This window comes from Apodemus sylvaticus, chromosome X (genome assembly GCF_947179515.1).
Source record: "Apodemus sylvaticus chromosome X, mApoSyl1.1, whole genome shotgun sequence".
Taxonomy (NCBI): Eukaryota; Metazoa; Chordata; class Mammalia; order Rodentia; family Muridae; genus Apodemus; species Apodemus sylvaticus.
Window position 1 is genome coordinate 99198150 of NC_067495.1, and position 23134 is coordinate 99221283.

The window sequence follows — 23134 nt, forward strand, 5'->3', positions numbered from 1 at the left end:
AGAAGAAAGGAGGAGTGGCCCCTGGTTCTGGAAAGACTCAGTGAAGCAGTATTCGGCAAAACCAGAATGGGGAAGTGGGAAGGAGTGGGTGGGAAAACAGGGGGAGGGAAGGGGACTGATGGGACTTTCAGAGAGTGGGGGTTCAGAAAAGGGGAAATCATTTGAAATGTAAATAAATATATCAATAAATTTTAAAAAAAGGTTTTGCTAAATATAGATAGCACAGTGCTAGTCTTTGAATGATTTGCAGATTTGGAGACTCATTTAAGAGGCATAACATTGCCCCACAAGACGCAAACATGGGGAATGAGTTCACAACTGGTGCAAATGTCAGATGTTGCCCTTAGGAACTTTCTGGTTGAGTAAAATACAACTGATAACTACTAAGGTGATTGGGGAAAGTTTGAAACCCTGGGTCTGTAAATGCTAAAGAGTATCCAAAAGGTTAAAATAGATGCTCTTAGAAGCTACAATGTTGTTAGATGGGAATGTCAGTCTTAGGAGCAGGTTACCTCCATATGAGTTATTGGCAAAAGAGGCCCAGAACTGAATCCTCAGACCCTATTGCTGAAACAGTTGATTGCTTTGGCTTCCAGAGCAGGAGAAACAAAGCTAGGCAGTATCCTCTCCCTCTGAACTAGCTCCTGTATAGTGCCTTAAGTTGCTAATAAGGATGCTTGGTAGAATTATGGCTAAAAGTCTTACTTAGCTGTGGATCCAGCAGGCTTCATGATAGAAGTTGCAGGCAAGATGTACCAAGCAGTGCAATAGTGGCCTCAGGGTTAGGGTTAGAATCAACTGTTGATTGGACTTAAGGCCCACTTCACATGGAGAAATTCACATCTACTACTGAGAACTTAAAAAGCTGTGACCAGGGAAGTCATAGGCTCCAGCTAAAAAAAAAAAAAAATTGCTATTGCTTGGTTAAATGATATACCATCTAAAGTTCTTTCCTACAGTTGTGTTTAAAATCATGGGTTATTGCTAAAGTCTGTGCATGCTTGGATATTTCTGTTATCTACCAGTATTAGTATACAAACAAGAACTTGCCAACGAGTTTACTGTTTTTGTATTGTTTTTGTATTGTTTTTGTGGTGATTTACTTTTGTAAGGGTCCATTATTCACTGAAGAATGACACCCCAGACTCAAATAGTATGTAATCACGCAGAGTGTTTTTTATTCTGCAGAAGTCCAGCATGCATAAGGTCTCCCCTTATCAAGATAGAGAGAGAAGCAAGTGAGTTTGCAGGCCTGATTTAAAGCACATTAGGGAATTCTGGGGTTGGTGACCTCTAAATTAATCTGTTGGGTCCACCCCTATGGACATTCCATTACTGGGGTGCGGGGACTGGAGACTTGCTGGAGGAAAGTGGTCTGGAAACTGTTGTTGAGGAAGTACGTGAGGAAGTCTGGAAACTGCTGAGATCCACTGTTTTTGCCTCAGGCCAGGTGCCCTGGCAGGCAGCTTCTGAGGCCTGGACTTGCCTGGAACTGCCCAGTTCTTGGAAACAGAGATTTAGGCCTAGTCTCCTTAACTGCTAATTTGAAGCCTGTCATGGAGTCCGCCTAGCCTTCTCACTTTTTTTGTAGGAATGAATTCCTAGAAGATGGCACCTCCTCAAGCTGCATGCTCACTAGAATGCACCTTATCTATTAGAGTAATAGCACATGGTTGGATGTATTGCAAAAGGGTATAATCACAGACACTCAATGGGGCTGAGGCTGAAGGATCATGAATTTGAAAACCCCATTTCAAAAATAATCCCCAACCCAAACAATCCTTCTAGATCCCAACACCAAAGCTTCACATCAGTTTCTCTTTGGGAAGCAGATAATTTGTCTTTGAGACCGTATTCTGAGGTCAAATATCTATGGCCAGGAGCAAAAAGTGAGAGCAAGATGTTGGCTCTGAATAAGCTCTCAATAAATATACATTGATATTAGAATAAGTTTAATTTGATTTATTTTAGTGACTATACCTATAGTTTAACAGCTTAGTTTAAGTGACAGGAGTAATTTACAAATCCATAAATATTTGGAGCAGGATTTTTCTTTGCCATGTGCTTAATTATTTATTTTATGGAAATGTGTTTGCATGTATAATTAAAAGCTTTATAGATAAGCTGGGCATTAGAGAAGTTTAAATTTAACATTTTACAAACCAAACATCCCATGAAATTCAATCAAAATTAAACTATATTTTAACTCATGCTTTTAACAAGCAAAAAAAGGAATTACTTATAAAACTTATTTCTCAAAACAAAAACAAAATGAAATTTGTAGGAGAATGGATGGAATGGCAGATATTCATCTTAAGCAAAATAAGTCAGGTACACAATGATAAATATTGCATGTTTTCATTTATATATAGAATCCAAATTATATGAAAACAGAATAGGGAAATTAATGAGACAAACAAGGGATGGGACAGGAGGAGGGAGTACAGGTAAATTTGATCAAAACATTTGGTGTGTATGTATCAAGATGTCACAATGAAACTGATTTTGTGTAATTTTAATACTTTATTAAAAATAGAAGAAAAACTATTAGATGACTGAAAGGTTAGTGTGGTAGGGTAAAGGAAATAAATGTAAGTAAGAGGAAGTAGCAGAGAGATGGATATTCTATTTTAATATATTAATGGACTGGAGAGCTGGCTCAGCGGTTAAGAGCACTGACTGCTCATCCAGAGGTCCTGAGTTCAAATCCCAGCAACCACATGGTGGCTCACAACAATCTGTAATGAGATCTGATTCTCTCTTCTGGTGTGTCTAAAAGTATCATATATGCATATATGTAAATCTTATGGATGTTCTTCTGAACAGTATGTGATAATAAGAATATAAACAAATATTGTATGTATAATAATAAAAAAAAACCTATTTTTTAAGAGCACATCTCTGTTAGCCAGGATTCACTCAAAAGCAATAACTACCTACTCTACATTTCTAGATATTTAATATAATGGAAAGTTTATGTATTACACACACACACACACACACACACACACACACATCATGGTTTAGAGGATTATGTGCTAAATAGTCTCTAGAAAGGAAACTTAGAATAACATCTCAGAATTAGTCTTCCAGAGGACAAGCTATGCACCCTCACTTCAGGAACGAAAAATATCAAAACCCTCTCCCTGGAACTGACAAGCACAAGTAAAAAGGATGCCTAAAGGAAGACTTGGGAAACCACCATTACTGCAGATACCTTTCAACCCAGGATTCAAGTGTCAGGGCATTGGTGGCTGAGAATAGCCACCATTACCAACACAATGGCTTCTGAACACAGAAAGGATGTTGGAATGCTGATGCAGGGGGAAAAAAAAGCAAAGTCTTTAAGACTGCTTGCTGGCAACAACAATCAAAGCATTTGCAGGGAAATCACCCTTAAATCACATCTGCCTTTTAAATCTCCTGAAAGTACACCTAATTGGTAGAAACTAATTTGCATCCTGAAACAACTATAAGGGAGTCTCAGAAACAGGAGATTTCATTTTACCAGGTTTGTCAGTGAAGGAAGGCAAACAGGAAGGGGACGAGAGTGGGTATTGAGTTCACTTCACTAGATTTACTGTCTCCATCGCAACTAAACATTGCATGTATTTCTTTCCAACTTTAAACTTCCAAACAACAAATAGCAGGGATACCGGTGCAATGCCTAACATAATGCACCTGTTTCTCAGAAAAGAAACTAAGGCCATATTCTATCCAAATTCTATCCAAGATCCAGCCACCAAATCCATCCCTGCATGATGATTTTCCATTTTATGGTTTTGCTCAAACTGCACCTCGATAAAACTGTTAATTATAACCAGCAGAGTTTTTCTGTTTTTGTTTTTCTAAAACAGGTTCTCACTGGGTAGCACAGGCTCTTCTATAACTTGAGATCTTCCTGCCTTTGTTCCTCAAGCATTAGGATTGTAAGGGTGCACCACTGTTGTGTGACAAAATTGGGGAAATTCAATACATATACTGTCCCCAGATAAGGAGCCCATGGCAGATGAAAATATGGATACTACCTAAGTCCAATTTGGTGAACCAGGGTGTTTCATTGGGGTTACTTCCAGAAATATGTTCCAGAATATGTTACTTCAGAAACAGATACAAACCAAAGAAAGCTGTATCACCAAGGCTTACCCCAGCATGGGTGCCAGCTCACAAAAACCAGGACCTTGGAGCACACTACACAGCTTTAGGCAGGCAGGTTGGGTAGTGTCTTTTCCAGGTGTCTCTGCTGGCCTAAACATGTTCCAGGCAGCTCTGCAGATTTCTGCTCCTTCCAGGTGGCAGGTCTGGTCTCAGAGTCTTCTTTGCAGCTTTCTCCTCTAAGAGAAAGCTGGGCTCTGTTTACTCTAGCGGGAAGAGCCTAGTGAATCTGGTCAGGGGTCAGTTTCGGGGAGTTCTTTAAAGAGTCCTCTGTAGGACTTAGTCTCAGAGGAAACTGTTATACCACAAGCACCATGCTCAGCACCTTTATTTTTCAGTCTTCAATGGAATCATAGGAAGCAAAAATATTCAGCATTTCTTGGCACATAGCAGTACGATTGTGAGTTCCAGACCAGCCTTGGCTACAGAGAAAGTTCACATCAGCCTGGAATACACAGTGAGACCAAGTCTCAATAAAACAAAAACTAAATATAAATCAAAAAAGTTGGGAAAATTGTTTTACAGTGTATTTCCCCCTGGGGAGTTCCTAGAGAGTTCACCTGAAGTTTTGAATCTAGCAGTACTAGAGTCCACCACAGGATCAGCCTCTGACTCCAGTGATAGATGAGGTCAGCCCAGGACTTTTCTGGTTCCAGCTAGAAGAGTTTGACTCCATTTGGCTACCCTGATGATCATCATCTATCATCCCCCCTCACACTTGTGGTTGTCACCAGTCAAACTGGATCATTTCATAAGGATGTGGGTTTTACCAGGTTCATGCAGACATCCTTTTAGAAGATTCATAGAAAACAAAATGACCAGTGTAGAAAGAAGGGGGAAGAGTAGCAGTGCATTATAAAATTCTCTTACTTTCTAAGGGACTAGAACCTTCACCAGAAAGCCAGAGTTAACAAAACACTTTGAGGTCATTTAAGCCTAGAGACTGGTAGCATACTGGGCTCCCAGACTATTTGTTTACTCTACCTTTGTACAATATAACAAACCAATCTTTTTTTCCTGAAGACTGAAGGTTTTATTTGGTGATCATTGAAGAGTTCTTTCCAGAGAAAAACATTTTACATAGTGATCACAGGAGAAAATAGTCTCATTTGTTATTATATCTAAACCAGTAACAGGATTGCAAATTTTTACCAGAGGCCACCACTAAGAATGTGTATGTGGCAAACAAACCATTCTTATGTGCCTTTGATATTCTATGCAATCACCTTTTACAACCTAAGCAAATGCATAACTATAATCTTAATTTATATACTCTTCGATGCTTCATATACATGTGTTTGTATGCATATTTTGATAATAATTTGCTAAAAACAGAAAATTTAGGTTGAAACCAATGTTTTAAATCCATATCCATCATAAATATAGAACTCAATATATAGATAGTAGTGATAGTTGTAATAATGTTCATAATCTGAGTTGATTGAGGTCAGTTGGATTCAGTGACTTAATCCTTTGTAAAACTCTTAAATATTTTTGTACTGTGTGATGTTCTCCATGTGATGTTTTCTGTACTGTTCAATAAATACAGAGCAAATCCATTTGTTAGGAGCAGACATTCAGAAATAGACACAGACTAAATTCACAGGACAAAGCTTCAAGAAGGCACATATTCAGACTCATACAATAGACAGACAGGGAGACTGAGGTCATGAGAACAAAGTAGAGAATTCAAACATAGGCTTGGTCTTAGTTAAATGGCATCAAGAGGAAATTCTTTGATTATTTTTTCTTCATGTTACAGTGACAGATTATTATTAATGCATTCAAACTGACCACAGGGAAGTTAATACTGGAATACTAATCCATTCCAATATATACCCAAAGCACAAGAGAGAAATACAAAGATCCTAACTCAACAACCCATGAGGACACATTGCTACCTTTCCACCTCTTCTATTACAGAATTGAAAATCACAGAGATATTTAAAATATTTAAGAACAATTTTAGAATCTTATATTTTAAAATAGTTAATGATCACATAAATCAACCAAAAATATGCACAAACTAAAGAAATCTTTCTGAGACCATGACAAGACAGACATCCTCCAAAGTAAACGTTGGAGGAGAAAGAGAAACTTATGGAGAAAAATTCAACAAGGCAACTGAAACACTGAAAAATAACCATGAGACCATGACAGGACAGCCTCCAAAGTAAATGTTGGAGGAGAAAGAGAAACTTATGGAGAAAAATTCAACAAGGCAACTGAAACACTGAAAAAATAACCAAACAGAAATACTGGAAATGAAAGAAGTTAGTCAAATAAAGACCACATTAAGAAAGGAAGAGACAAAGTTGTATGGATAGGGAAGGGAAGTAGATATGAGAGGAGCTGGTGGGAGGTGAATATAATTAAAAAATGTATGATCCTCAAAGAACTAATACAAATATCTTTTTTTATTATTCGATATAATTTATTTACATTTCAAATGATTTCCCCTTTTCTAGCCCCCCCCCCACTCCCTGAAAGTCCCGCAAGCCCCCTTCTCTTCCCCTGTCCTCCCACCCACCCCTTCCCACTTCCCCGTTCTGGTTTTGCCAAATACTGTTTCACTGAGTCTTTCCAGAACCAGGGACCACTCCTCCTTTCTTCTTGTACCTCATTTGATGTGTGGATTATGTTTTGGGTATTCCAGTTTTCTAGGTTAATATCCACTTATTAGTGAGTGCATACCATGATTCACCTTTTGAGTCTGGGTTACCTCACTTAGTATGATATTCTCTAGCTCCATCCATTTGCCTAAGAATTTCATGAATTCATTGTTTCTAATGGCTGAATAGTAGTACTCCATTGTGTAGACATTTTTTGCATCCACTCTTCTGTTGAGGGATACCTGGGTTCTTTCCAGCATCTGGCAATTACAAATGGGGCTGCTATGAACATAGTAGAACATGTATCCTTATTACATGGTGGGGATTCTTCTGGGTATATGCCCAGGAGTGGTATAGCAGGATCTTCTGGAAGTGAGGTGCCCAGTTTTCGGAGGAACCGCCAGACTGATTTCCAGAGTGATTGTACCAATTTGCAACCCCACCAGCAGTGGAGGAGTGTTCCTCTTTCTCCACACCCTCTCCAACACCTGCTGTCTCCTGAATTTTTAATCTTAGCCATTCTGACTGGTGTAAGATGAAATCTTAGGGTTGTTTTGATTTGCATTTCCCTAATGACTAATGAAGTTGAGCATTTTTTAAGATGCTTCTCCATCATCCGAAGTTCTTCAGGTGAGAATTCTTTGTTTAACTCTGTACCCCATTTTTTAATAGGGTTGTTTGGTTTTCTGGAGTCTAACTTCTTGAGTTCTTTATATATATTGGATATTAGCCCTCTATCTGATGTAGGATTGGTGAAGATCTTTTCCCAATTTGTTGGTTGCCGATTTGTCCTCTTGATGGTGTCCTTTGCCTTACAAAAACTTTGTAATTTTATGAGGTCCCATTTGTCAATTCTTGCTCTTAGAGCATACGCTATTGGTGTTCTGTTCAGAAACTTTCTCCCTGTACCGATGTCCTCAAGGGTCTTCCCCAGTTTCTTTTCTATTAGCTTCAGAGTGTCTGGCTTTATGTGGAGGTCCTTGATCCATTTGGATTTGAGCTTAGTACAAGGAGACAAGGATGGATCAATTCGCATTCTTCTGCATGCTGACCTCCAGTTGAACCAGCACCATTTGTTGAAAAGGCTATCTTTTTTCCATTGGATGTTTTCAGCCTCTTTGTCGAGGATCAAGTGGCCATAGGTGTGTGGGTTCATTTCTGGATCTTCAACTCTGTTCCATTGATCGTCCTGCCTGTCACTGTACCAATACCATGCAGTTTTTAACACTATTGCTCTGTAGTATTGCTTGAGGTCAGGGATACTGATTCCCCCAGATTTTCTTTTGTTGCTGAGAATAGTTTTAGCTATCCTGGGTTTTTTGTTGTTCCAGATGAATTTGATAATTGCTCTTTCTAACTCTGTGAAGAATTGAGTTGGGATTTTGATGGGTATTGCATTGAATCTGTATAGTGCTTTAGGCAAAATGGCCATTTTAACTATATTGATTCTACCGATCCATGAGCATGGGAGGTTTTCCCATTTTTTGAGGTCTTCTTCCATTTCCTTCTTCAGAGTCTTGAAGTTCTTGTCATTCAGATCTTTCACATGTTTGGTAAGAATCACCCCAAGAAACTTTATACTGTTTGTGGCTATTGTGAAGAGGGTCATTTCCCTAATTTCTTTCTCAGCCTGCTTATCCTTTGAGTATAGGAAGGCCACTGATTTGCTTGAGTTGATTTTATAACCTGCCACTTTGCTGAAGTTGTTTATCAGCTGTAGGAGCTCTCTAGTGGAGTTCTTTGGGTCACTTAGGTAGACGATCATGTCGTCTGCAAATAATGATAGTTTGACTTCTTCCTTTCCAATTTGTATCCCTTTGACCTCCTTATGTTGTCGAATTGCCCGAGCTAGTACCTCAAGTACAATATTGAAAAGATAAGGAGAAAGGGGGCAGCCTTGTCTGGTCCCTGATTTCAGTGGGATTGCTTCAAGTTTCTCTCCATTTAGTTTGATGCTGGCTACCGGTTTGCTGTATATTGCTTTTACTATGTTTAGGTATGGGCCTTGAATTCCTGTTCTCTCCAAGACTGTAAGCATGAAGGGATGCTGAATTTTGTCAAATGCTTTTTCAGCATCGAATGAAATGACCATGTGGTTTTGTTCTTTGAGTTTGTTTATGTAGTGGATTGTATTGATGGATTTCCGTATATTGAACCAACCCTGCATTCCCGGGATAAAGCCTACTTGATCATGGTGGATGATCGTTTTGATGTGTTCTTGGATTCGGTTGGCAAGAATTTTATTGAGTATTTTTGCATCGATGTTCATAAGGGAAATTGGTCTGAAGTTCTCTTTCTTTGTTGGATCTTTGTGTGGCTTTGGTATCAGCGTAATTGTGGATTCGTAGAAGGAATTGGGTAGTGTTCCTTCTGTTTCTATTTTGTGGAATAGTTTGAAGAGTATTGGTGTTAACTTCTTTGAAGGTCTGGTAGAATTCTGCACTGAAGCCATCTGGTCCTGTGCTTTTTTTGGTTGGAAGACTTTCTATGACTCCTTCTATTTCTTTAGGCATTATGGGACTGTTTAGATGGTCTAGTTGGTCCTGATTTAATTTTGGTATTTGGTATCTGTCAAGGAAATTGTCCATTTCCTCCAGATTCTCCAGTTGTGTTGAGTACAGGCTCTTGTAGTAGGATCTGATGATTTTTTGGATTTCCTCAGTTTCCGTTGTTATATCTCCCTTTTCATTTCTAAGTTTGTTAATTTGGATACTTTCTCTGTGCCCTTTGGTCAGTCTGGCTAAGGGTTTATCTATCTTGTTGATTTTCTCAAAGAACCAGCTCCTGGTATTGTTGATTTTTTGTATGGTTCTCTTTGTTTCTACTTGATTGATTTCGGCCCTGAGTTTGATGATTTCCTGCCTTCTACTCCTCCTGGGCGAAATAGCTTCTTTTTGTTCTAGGGCTTTCAGGTGTGTCATTAAGCTGGTAATGTATGCTCTCTCCATTTTCTTTTTGGAGGCACTCAGGGCTATGAGTTTTCCTCTTAGAACTGCTTTCATTGTGTCCCATAGATTTGGGTATGTTGTGTTTTCATTTTCATTGTGTTCTAAAAAGTCTTTAATTTCTTTCTTTATTTCTTCCTTGACCAAGGTATCATTGAGTAGAGTATTGTTCAGTTTCCACGTGTATGTGGGTTTTCTGTTGTTTCTGTTGCTATTGAAGACCACTTTTACTCCATAGTGATCAGATAGGAGGCATGGGATTAGTTCGATCTTCTTATATTTGTTGAGGTCTGTCTTGTGACCAATTATATGGTCGATTTTGGAGAAGGTACCATGAGGTGCTGAGAAAAAGGTATATTCTTTTGTTTTAGGATAGAATGTTCTATATATATCTGTTAAATCTAATTGGTCCAAAGCTTCAATTAGTTTCATTGTGTCCCTGTTTAGTTTCTGTTTTCCTGATCGGTCCATTGAGGAAAGTGCAGTGTTGAAGTCACCCACAATTATTGTCTTAGGTGCAATGTGTGCTTTTAGTTTTAATAAAGTTTCTTTTATGAAAGAGGGTGCCCTTGCATTTGGGGCATAGATGTTCAGGATTGACAGTTCTTCTTTTTGTATTTTTCCTTTGACCAGCAAGAAGTGTCCCTCAGGGTCTCTTTTGATGACTTTGGGTTGAAAGTCAATTTTATCTGATATTAAAATGGCTACTCCAGCTTGTTTCCTGAGACCATTTGCTTGTAAAATTGTCTTCCAGCCTTTTACTCTAAGGTAGTGTTTGTCTTTGACCCTGAGGTGTGTTTCCTGTAAGCAGCAAAATGTAGGGTCCTGTTTACGTATCCATTCAGTTAGTCTGTGCCTTTTTATTGGGGCATTAAGTCCATTGATGTTAAGAGATATTAAGGAATAGTGATTGTTACTTCCTATCATTTTTGACGTTATTTTTTAAATTTGAATGCTTAACTTCTTTTGGGTTTGATGAAAGGTTACTATCTTGCTTTTTCCAGGGTGAAGTTTCCCTCCTTGTATTGGTGTTGTCCTCCTATTATCCTTTTTAGGGCCGGGTTTGTGGATAGATATTGGGTAAACTTGGTTTTGTCATGAAATATCTTAGTTTCTCCATCTATGGTGATTGAGAGTTTTGCTGGATATAGTAGTTTTGGTTGGCATTTGTGTTCTCTTAGAGTCTGCATGAGATCTGCCCAGGACCTTCTAGCCTTCATAGTCTCAGGTGAAAAGTCTGCTGTGATTCTGATAGGTCTTCCTTTATATGTTACTTGGCCTTTTTCTCTTACTGCCTTTAGTATTCTTTCTTTGTTTAGAACATTTGGTGTTTTGATTATTATGTGACGGGAAGTATTTCTGTTCTGGTCCAGTCTGTTTGGAGTTCTGTAGGCTTCTTGTATATTCATGGGCATCTCTCTCTTTAGGTTAGGGAAGTTTTCTTCCATAATTTTATTGAAGATGTTTGCTGGCCCTTTAAGTTGTAAATCTTCACTCTCATCTATGCCTATAATCCTTAGGTTTGGTCTTCTCATTGTGTCCTGGATTTCCTGGATATTTTGGGTTACAAGCTTTTTGCATTTTGCATTTTCTTTAACTGTTGAGTCCATGGTTTCTATGGAATCTTCAGCATCTGAGATTCTTTCTTCTATCTCTTGTATTCTGTTGTTGATATTTGCATCTCTGTCCCCTGATTTCTTCCCAAGGCTTTCTATCTCCAAAGTTGTCTCCCTTTGAGTTTTCTTAGTTGTTTCTACTTCTGATTTTAGATCCTGGATGGTTTTGCTTAGCTCCTTCACTTGCATGTTTGTGTTTTCCTGTAATTCTTTAAGAGATTTTTGTGTTTCCTCTTTCATGAGCTCAGCCTGTTGACCAAAGTTCTCCTGTATTTCTTTAAGAGATTTTTGTGTTTCGTCTTTCATGACCTCAGCCTGTTGACCAAAGTTCTCCTGTATTTCTTTAAGAGATTTTTGTGTTTCGTCTTTCATGACCTCAGCCTGTTGACCAAAGTTCTCCTGTATTTCTTTAAGTGTTTTTTGCATTTCCTCCTTGTTGGCTTTTGTATTCTCCTGGATTTCTTTCAATGATTTTTGTGTTTCCCTTGCAAGGGCTTCTAACTTTTGATCCATTTTCTCCTGAATTTCTTTAAGTATGTCCTTCATGTGTTCCTGTACCAGCATCATGACCAGTGATTTTAAATCCAAATCTTGTTTTACTGGTGTGATGGGGTATCCAGGACATGTTGGTAGAGGAGAATTGGGTTCAGATGTTGCCATATTGCCTTGATTTCTGTTAGTGACGTTCCTGCGTTTGCCTTTTGCCATCTAGTTCTCACTGGTGTTAGTTTGTCTTGTCAGTGCTGGACTCACCAGTGCAAGCTGCCCCTTCCCAGTTGGCCTCTGGTGCACAGCTTACCTCCTGCACTGCTTATAGACAGGGTGCTGCTGCCCAGGCTGTTCCGATCCCAAAGCAGGCACCGGAAGGCTCCCGCTGGGGCCCGCTGGATTCACTGGAGCACACTGACTTCTCCCAGCTGGCCGCCTGGAAGCCCAGCTAGCCACTTGCATGACTTGGAGATGTGGTGCTGCTGCCCAGACTCATCTGGATCCGGAAGCGGAGAGAGTAGAGCTGAGGGCTTCTGCCTGAGGCCTTGCCCCAGATTGTGTCTGTGGACCAGATGGAGCCTGTGTGCACCCCCAGGGAGTGCGGAAGGTGTATGCTGCTGTGGCCTCCCCTGTGTTCTACTCACTCTGCTGGGCAGCCGATCCGCCAACCGGACTGTAGCACACAAGGTTAGCCTGGCCGCCCAGTCCCTGAGTCCAGGCAAAAGCCTGGGAGGCCAAGGTCCAAGCAAAGTTCCCCTAGGGCTATGACTGTTAATTGGGTCCGCCAGGTGACTAGGATGGCGGGCGTGCGCGCCCGAGCTCCCTGAAAGGGCCTGGAGAGTCTGCTGTGCTAACAATCCCCTGGGCGGGTTGACTCACAGATGGCCCACCAAGCCGCCCAGTTCTTGGGGTCAGTCCTGTGCCTTTTGGGGCCTAGACCCCCGCTTTGTTAGCCTCAGGCTATGCCTATTACAGGTCTGCCCGCCAGAGCTCTCTGTCATCCTGCAGGCAAAAATGGCGGCGGCGCGCACGCAGGCCTGGGCAAAAAACCTCCTGGCTGGGTTGGCACCCCGATGGCCCCCCGACCCGCCCAGGGCCTGGGTGCAGGCCAACGCCCGTCGGGCTCAGACCACCGCGGTGTTGGCCTCGGATTATGTTTGTGTACCTCAGTCTGTCCGATCCCTGGAGTACGGAACCAAGATGGATGCACCTCTCCTGACTGGTGGGAGGCCGAGTTCTGAAGTGGCTTCCGTGCAGGAAAGGCGCCGCACAACTGCAGCTGCTTGCCGCCCGGCTGGTCAGCGAAGGTCAGTGGTCGTGGGCGCAGGGCCTAACTGGTCCCTGTGACGCCTTGGTTCCACTGCTGATGGCCCTTCAGCTGGAGCAGCCACTGCTGCCGCCGCCGCCGCCGCCGCCGCCCCATACCTACAAATATCTTATAAATGATTTTTAGACATTTATAAATGCATAAAAATGATGTAGAAGAATGAGTTTTAGGGACAGGTACAATAATATGAATGGACTTATACAAGGTAAAGAAAATATGAATGACAAATGGTCTTTCCAAGAATCCTGGTAAACATTCAATACCAAAGTTCGAATTTATCTGGTAGAAGAAAAAACATAGATAAAACCAAAATCAATAGATATTATTTAATAAAATTATAGCAGAAAAATTATCAAACCTAGAAAATAACATAGACATTCAAACACAAGAGGTATTTAGAACCCCAAAAACCCATAACTGCAGAAGAAAGTCTCCATGATATATCATAGTCAGGAGGGCAAAAGTGCTAAGTAAAGAAACAATATAAAACATGGGATAGCAGCAGGAATAGTTCAACAACTTCAGAATTTTCAGCAACTATAAAATCCAAAAATGCATGAAACAAAATATTTCTGTCTCTGGAAGTAAAAACATTAAACCAAGGATGCTATACTAAACAAATTTATCCTACAAAACTGATGGAGAAATGAGGATATTTCAAAGCAAATAAAAATTAAGAAAATTAATACCAATTAAGTCAGCACTGCAGAAATTATTAAAAGAATATTATAGAAAGAAGAAAGACAGCCTTTCCTCCATGAGAACACATGAAAGCACACATATTCCTGGTAAGGAACAAATGAACAAAGAAAAGACAAGAAAGCATCAGCCATGTCCAGTAAAGTAAATCGGCCGACTCTCTAAATGAATAAGAGAGAAGGAAAAGTAATTCCATGATCCAGCAAAGCAGAACATCACCTAACAAATTCTTCAAACATAGCCAACTTCTTTCAGTAATAACTTGAAGCCCAAATGGTCTCAGCTCACCAATAGAAAAGCCCCAGTGTAGGGGAGTGCCAGGGTAGCAAGGTGAGAGTGGGTGGGTGGGTGGGGGAGCACCCTCATAGAGGCAGGGGGAAGGGCAATGTGATGGGGGTTTCTGGAAGGGAGATCTGGAAAGGATTTAACATTTGAAATGTAAATAAAGAAAATATCCAGAAAACAGAATGCAAAAAAAAACCAACTTAAATAGACCAATTATAAGTAATGAGATAAAATAATATCAAGGATGTTTGATTAAAGTCTCAAGGTTTTTATTTATTTATTTTCCATTAATATATATTAAATAGTTACACACACATATATATATACACACAGACGTATGTATACACACACACACACACACACACACACACACACACATATATATATATATATATATATATATATATATATATGTACACACACAACAAACACTTTGTTGACAATTCTCTCCACAAGAGTCAGACAAACAACAATCCCAGTGCAGCCATGAGAAACCTTCATTCGAATTGTTGGTTAGGGTAAAACAAGTAATTCCCCAAACAATATGGACTGATACTGTTGTCATTGATTGCCTTTCAGAGGTTGAAGATAGGTCCTTATGGCTGAAGAAAATATATACTCTAGACACAGAACTTGGGAGAATTTCAATGGATCTAACCTGGAAGATTCCTTCTTGTGGTCTAGCTTTTATAGTATCAAAAAGTACTATTCAAGTTGCCAAGAGAAGGGAAAAACAATGGCCCTACTTAGCTTACTAACACAGCAAGATATCCCTAGAAGTGCAATAGTAGCTTTTACATGTTGGTGTTAACCACAACTATCTTGTTGGACATTAGACCCACATGATAGGAGGGAAAGCATTCCTGGTACTAGAAACCTATCCAACAACCTAGGAATAGGTAGGTCATGGATCTTAGAAGAAAATCTACTACTGCCACTTTATTAAGCCATCATAATTCTTAACTGCTCTCTAAAATCCTTATACACACAGATAAGTGTCTCTTATCTCTCATGACAGAAATTTCTCTTTGTAGCAAATGGAGACCATTACAGAAAACCACATCTTGTCATGATACAAAGGTTGAAAGATCATGGAGACTCCAGCCCTAACTCATACAGCATAGCTTCTGTACCTAAATCTCAGGGAATATCACATAAGACATGGTGGAAAATTGTAAGAGCCAGAGGGTCAGGGAGTCTGTTGTGACAAGGGATCTTCATCCACAGAACTTTATTATGTCTGCTCATACAAGACATGCTAACACAGAAGAGGGAAATTTTATGGATCCTACCTCTGTAGGCAACTAGTAACTGAGGAGGGAGATTCAACCTCTCCCAGAGATGAACTCCCTAGCTGGTTTGCCAACACAACATGTGCTCAGTCCTGAAACCGTATACACACAAACCACAGCAAACTGTCTCATCAGGTTGTATTTATATATTTATTCATCTGTCTGTATATCTATGTATGTAACAATAATAATCAAAGGAGATCATAATTTGTGAGGAGACAGGAGAGGAAACATGGGAGGATAGGAAAGAGGAGAAATAGTGCAGTTTTGTTTTACTTTAAAACATTTTAATTTTAAAATGCTCAAATGCAATGCCTTCTCATAAAAGAAAGGACAGGACTATATCAAATCCCTACCGAATTCTAGCAGACTTTTAAGGAGTGACTTCAGGTTTAGTGTAAATTCCATCAATCTGTTGATGTCACTCTTTATAGAAGTGGAAAAAAAGCAGTTAAGAGGAGGAAGGTGAGAATCATTAGCATGCGTGGGATATATATGTGAAATTACAAAATAAACAAACAAAAACCCCAAGCAGCTCAATGATAATAAATCCAACAATTCATATATAGCAACAAAAGATCAAGAATAGCCACAGAAAATTTGAGGAGAAAAAAACACATTTAGAGAAATTTAAGGAGAAAGTACTGTAATACCTTGCCTCAAGCTATATAACTGGGTTACAAAGACATTTGTAACTGGCATTAAGAGAGACAAACCAATAGAATAGAATAGAGGACTAAAGAAATATGAACACCTAAGTTTTGAAATGAAAATGGGTAATAAACATGCACTGGGGAAAAGGCATACTATTCAACACATGGTGCTGGCATCACTTGATATCTGCTTGCAGAAGAATGAAGTGAGATTCATCTTTCACCCTGCATGAAAATCACCTCAAAGTGGATCAAGGACCTTAACTTAAAACCTGAAATGGTGAAAATACTACAGAAAAACAGAAAATGTACTTCCAGACACAGTTTTAGGCAAGAACTATTTGATCAGTACTCCAAGAATCACCAGATGGGACTACATGAAATTAAAATGTTTCTGCACAGCAAAAGAAACCATCAACAGAACAAACAGACAGCCCACATAACGGCAGAAAATTTTTATCTGCTCTTCTTCAGACAGGGGCTAAGAGAAGAATTTACAAAGAACTGCAGAGTTAAACACCAAGGAAATAAAACTGCCAATCAACAAATGTGCTAATGAAATGAACAGATAGTTCTCAAAAGAAGAAACACAAATGGCCAGTAACTATTTTAAAATGTGTTCAACATCTCCGGTCCTCAAGGAATTGTAAATTATAACTACTTTGAGGTTCTACCACATTCCAGTCTAAATGGACATCATTAAGAAATATGACAACACATATCCAGAGGTTGTGAGGACAGAATAACCCTTATTCTCTATGGGTTGGAGTGAACAATTTAATATACCCATTATCAAAAATCAGTATGACAGTTTCTTCAAAAGTTTAAAAAAGTACTACCATATCCCTCAGCTATATCATTTTTTGGCATATATCCAAAGGACTCTATACCCTACCACAGAGATAGGTGAATATCAATGCTAATTTCTGTTCTATTCATTATGCCAAAGAAATGAAAACATCATAGATTAGCATCAGCAAAGAAATGTGTAATGAAAATGGATATAAGCAATGGGAATTTATTCAGCAGAATGGAATGGTAAAATTATGAAATTTGTAGGGAAAGAGAGAGATCTGGAAAACAAACTAAGAGAGGCCATCTAACCTAGAAAGACAAATGCCAACTTTTCTCTCTCATATGTGGATCTTAATGTGTAATGCACACACATACACACAGAGAGAGACACACAGAGATACACACAGATATAAAAGCTGGAAAGTGGGTAAGAGGAAGTAAAATTGAAATATAAGGAACAATTGGGTGGGCTAAAAAAGATCACATGGCAAAAATGTATATAACAACAGTTAAAGAAAAAGAGAGAGGCAGTCATGAATTGGAGGCAGCCATGAATTTGAGAGAGTCACATGTGATGGAAATATATGGGATGGGTGTTAGGGAGGAAGAAGAAATGGGAAACTATGTAATTATATACTAATTTCAAAAATAAAAATAAACTAGAAGTTGTAAAAGAAAAAACTATGTAGATAATTGTCTATATAAAAGAAATATAGACTATGGGTAACTTACAAGTCTCAGTTTGAAACTTGTCTGTGATTATTTATGAACTCTTCCTTCCCTATCTTTCATCTATTCTTTCCCCCTCTGCTAATAGTGTAATAATACTTCTAGGACATTCTATTTCTCTCTTTTTATTTAAAAATTTAAATATAGTATATTTTGATCATATTCATCCCCTTCCCCAACTTCTCCCCAATCCACCTCATCTTCCTATCCATACAACTTTGAGTTAGATGGTTTGCCTCTTTTTTATTAGATATTTTCTTTATTTACACTTCAAATGTTATCCCTTTTTCCTTGTTGCCCCTCCAAAAACTCCATTCCCCAACACCCCCCTCACTACCCCACCCACTCCTGCTTCCCTGACCTGGCATTCCCCTACACTGGGGCATTGAGCCTTCTCAGGACCAAGGGCCTCTCCTCCCTTTGATGTCTGACAAGGCCATCCTCTGCTACATATGCATCTGGAGCCATGGGTCCCTCAATGTATACTCTTTGGTTGGTGGTTTAGTCCCTGGGAGCTCTGGGGATAGTGCTTGGTTCATATTGTTGTTCCCTCTATGGTGCTGCAATCTGCTTCAACTCCTTTAGTCCTTTTTCTCGCTCCTCCATCAGGGCCCCTCTGCTCAGTCCATTGGTTGGCTGTGACAATCCCCCTATGTATATATGTCACTGGCAGAGCCTCCCAAGTGACAGCTATATCAGGCTCCTCTTAGCAAGCACTTGTTGGCATCAACAATAGTGTCTGGTTTTGGTAACTGTATATGAGATGGATACCCAGGTGGGGCAGTCTCTGGATGGTCTTTTTCTCATTCTCTGATCCACATTTTGCCTCTGTATCTCCTCCCATGGGTATTTTGTACCCTATCTAAGAAGGACAGAGGTATCCACACTTTGGTCTTTTTTCTTCTTGAGCTTCATGAGGACCCAGGTATACCACTCCTGGGCATATACCCAGAAGATGCTCCAACATGCAGTAAGGACACATTATCCGCTATGTTCATAGCAGCCTTATTTATAATAGTCGGAAGCTAGAAAGAACCCAGATATCCTTCAACAGAGGAATGGATACAGAAAATGTGGTACATTTACACAATGGAATACTACTCAGCTATTAAAAACAATGAATTAATGAAATTCTTAGACAAATGGTTGGAACTGGAAAATATCATCCAGAGTGAGGTAAACCAGTCACAAAAGAACACACATGGTATGCACTCACTGATAAGTGGATATTAGCCCGGAAGTTCAGAATACCCAAGACACAATTCACAGATGATTTACTTCTTAAGGTGTTCCTATTCCTTAGGCACAGGATCCTTTCTGGTTCTATTTACATCTATTTCTCTAATTTTCTTTTATTAAGTTTTCTTTTTGCAAGACTTCAGGAGGATCTTCATCTCTAGTTCAAATGTCTTGATTTGTTTATTGCTTGATTAATTGTAGCTTTAAGAAATATAAAAATATTCTCAAGTCAACCATCCAAAATTAAATGTTGTAGGCAAAGTTAGAGTTCTACAAAGTATCCTTTCCTGTTCCCCATCATCTGAAGTAGCACTAATTTATATCTGTTTTTCATGACTCCTTTGTCCTAATTTTATACAGTTTTTGGCATGGAAATGTATTCCTAAAGAATATAATTTAAATCATTAGCTATGTTAAACTTGTAGAATAGGTGCCCTGATGCATGGAATAATTAGCTTTTATTTTATTTTTACTTAAATTCATTTTGATAAAATTCATACATAATTCTATGTCTTATAATAGTTCTTTAAGTCTGACGGGTATATATAGTAATAAATTATGTGTCTGTATTGCAGTCTATTCATTCTCTCAACAACCAGTATTAGGGTTCTTTCTTAGCATCTTGTTCTGTGATCAACACTTTTGTGAACTTTCTTGACTATGTTTTCAATCATATTGTAAATAAATATTTTTCTGGGATGTGTGTACCCAGGATTGGAAGTTCTAAGCCATGTATCACACTAATGTTCAACTTTTGGAGGAAATGCCCAACTGTATTCCAACTTTAGACACTTACAGACATTACAAACTGCACATGACTTGGTGTCTAATATGACTTGGCATACCTTTTTTTTTTTTTTTTGGCTCCATACATTTCTTGTTCTGTGAACTTTTTCTTTTCATCTCCCTTCCTTCCTTCCTTCCTTCCTTCCTTCCTTCCTTCCTTCCTTCCTTCCTTGCTTCCTTCCTTCCTCCCTCCCTCCCTTCTTCTCTCTTTCCTCCTTCCTTCCTTCCTCCCTCCCTCCCTTCTTCTCTCTTTCCCTCCTTCTTTCCTTCCTCCCTCCCTCCCTTCCTCTCTCTCTTCCTCCCTCTCCATGGTTCTCATAGATGTATAGAATTTCTTTATCTCTATTACTAATTCTTGCTTGTTTTTCAATACTCTGGATAAAGTATTCCAGAATCTTCCCCTTTTTATTTATATTCATTAGATTGTTTTAAAATATGAGTCATGGCATAGTTAAAAACAATAATCTTTCAGTATATCATTAAAGTATACTGCTCTATATCATTTACTAAATATTTGAATCTCCGTATTCTATAAAATTTGAATATGCATTTGTCTATAGTTTATGTCTGGGGCATATAGTAGCATTATCTGTTAGATGTTTCCTACTTGCATTATTGAGTCTATTGATGTGCCATTTCTGTCTTTTCTTACGGATGATACTGATTTTGGTTAGTCCATTTAATTTGTCCCAGCTCCATTATTGCTCAGTTCTGATAATAGATTCATAATTACTCTTAATACCTTGCAAAATATCCCACAGTTGATGTTTACTGTCAGTTGTGTTCTAATTATTATTTGGTCCTTTTATCTTTCACATAAATTGCATCATCAAGTCATGTGGAATATAGCCCTCTTTGTAGTTTGATTTGAATAAAACTAACAGTTTTAAGATATAAGGTACTCCATTTTTTTGTAGTTCTTTAAAATGCATCTTAATCATGTTTTATGTTTTTCCAGATATGTTATATATATTTTATTAGATTTGTTTCCAGATTATTGAAATTTCTAATACTGTTTATTGCAAATTGGCTCTTCTCTTTAAGTACATTTTAATGGTTTATTGCTGGTAGATAGAAATGCAAATGAATCTTGTTCATTAATGTTATATGCAGCCACTTTGCTGAAGTCTCTTGTTTATAATAATGCAAAAAACATAGAGTTTGAGTCTTTTACAAAAATTATTACACTATTTATAAGTGATCCACAAGCAATTCAATTCTGTTTCTTGTTTTAAATCCTTATACCTTTAATGATTTTATTACATTGGATGGAATTTTATGTACAATATTTAATTACGATTAGAATGATGGCTTTCTTGTTCTCATTCTTGAGTTTAAAGAAATTGTGCTGGTTAGGGTTTTTGTTGCTTCTATTTGTTTGTTTGTTTGTTTTTGTCAACTTGAGGTAATCTAGAGAAGAGTAAACTGGGGCAGGGGAAACCTCGATTAAGAAAATAGCTCTATCAGACTATATTTGGGGCAAGTCTTCAAATAATTTCTCATTAATGATTGATGTGGGAAGGCTCAGCCTTCTATATACAATGCCGTCCCCAGGAAGTTAGCTTTGAGTTGTATAAGAGAGCAGGCTGAGAAGGTCAGGAGAAGCAAGTAAGTAAGCAGTCCTGCTTTATGACCTCTACTTCAGTTCCTGCCTCAACTTCCCTCAATGACTGTGATCTAAAAGTTGAAGCCAAATAAACACTTCACTTTTCAAGTTGCCTTTGGTCAGTATTTTATTACAGTAACATAAAACAAATTAGAACCAATCATAACAAAATAAAATTTAATAATATGAAGCAAAATCTGTCATATTAAAGTTGGACATGGCAACCCAACAGGAGGAAAAAAGTCCCAAGAGCAGGCACAAAAGTCAGAAACCCACTCATTCTATCAGTCATAAGTCCCATAAGCTGGTACAACCACTCTGGAAATCAGTTTGGTGATTCCTCAGAAAATTGCACATAGTACTACCTGAGGATCCAGCTATACCACTCCTGGGGATATACCCAGAAGATACTCCAATATGTAATAAGGACACATGCTCCACAATGTTCATAGCAGCCTTACTTATAATAAGGAAGCTGGAAAGAACCCAGATGTCCCTCAACAGAGGAATGGATACAGAAAATGTGGTACATTTACACAATGGAATACTACTCAACTATTAAAAACAATGAATTCATAAAATTCCCAGGCGAATGGATGGATCTAGAAAACATCATCCTGAGTGAGGTAATTCAGTAACAAAAGAACAAACATAGTATGCACTCACTGATAAGTGGATATTAGCCCAGAAGCTTGGAATACCCAAGATATAATTCACAGACCACATGAAGTTCAAGAAGAAGGTAGACCAAAGTGTGAAAACTTTGGTCCCTCTTAGAAGGGGAATCAAAATACCAATGACTCACAGACAACCAATGGACTCAGCATAGGGTCCCCAATGGAGGAGCTAGAGAAAGGATCCAAGGAGCTGAAGGGGTTTGCATAGGAGGAACAAAAATATGAACCAACCAGTACTCCCAGAGCTCCCAGTGACTAAACCACCAACCAAAGAGTACACATGGAGGGGGACCCATGGCTCCAGCTGCATATGTAGCAAAGGATGTCCTTGTTGGACATCAGTGAGAGGAGAGGCCCTTGGTCCTGTGAAGGCTTGATGTCCTTGTGTAGGGGAATGCCAGGACAGGGAAGTGGGAGTGGGTGGGTTGGTGAGCAGGGGTAGGCGGAATGGGATAGGGGGTTTTCGGAGGGGAAACCAGGAAAGGGGATAACATTTGAAATGTAAATAAAGAAAATATCTGATAAAAAAGAAAAAAAATACTAAACTATTAGCCATAATATATATGCAAAGGGCCCAGTATAGACAGACCCACATAGGCCCTGTGTTTGCTTGCTATTTTAGTCTCTGTAATCTCATGTGCACTTGCTTAGTTGATTCAGAAGTTCTTATTTTTGTAGTATCTTCTATCTCATCTGGCTCTTACACTTTCTGCTTCTCTTCCATAGGTTTCCCTGGGCTCTGATGGGAAAGAATTGATGGAGACCTCTCATTTACAGTCTCTCACAGCCTAATGTTTGGTTGTGATTCTCTGCATGCCTTCATATCAACTGACAGTGGAAGCCTCTCTGGTGAATTTGCTTGCAGGACAGATTGTAGGTCAAAAGTTTTGTGTCCGGGTTAGTGTCCATGTTTCTCCTTTGGTAGCATGTGGAATACCTTCCCACCCCAAAGAGTCTAGAACATAATGGTGAAGGGTCCATGTAGGGACCAGCTGCTCCATGTTCAATGACTTATCCTCAGCAACAGGGTCTCACTATGAGTTTGCAGAGAGCAACCCTTTGTCTTAGTAACAGCCTGGGTAGTTTGAGGATTTCCATGGGACCCACTTGGCCAACAATCGAATATAAGACAGTCTCAGCCTTGCCTGGTGACAAGAGATAACCAGCTGAAACTCCTTATCCCCCTTTACTAGGATTCCTCATTAGAATCACCTTCACACATTCTAGGA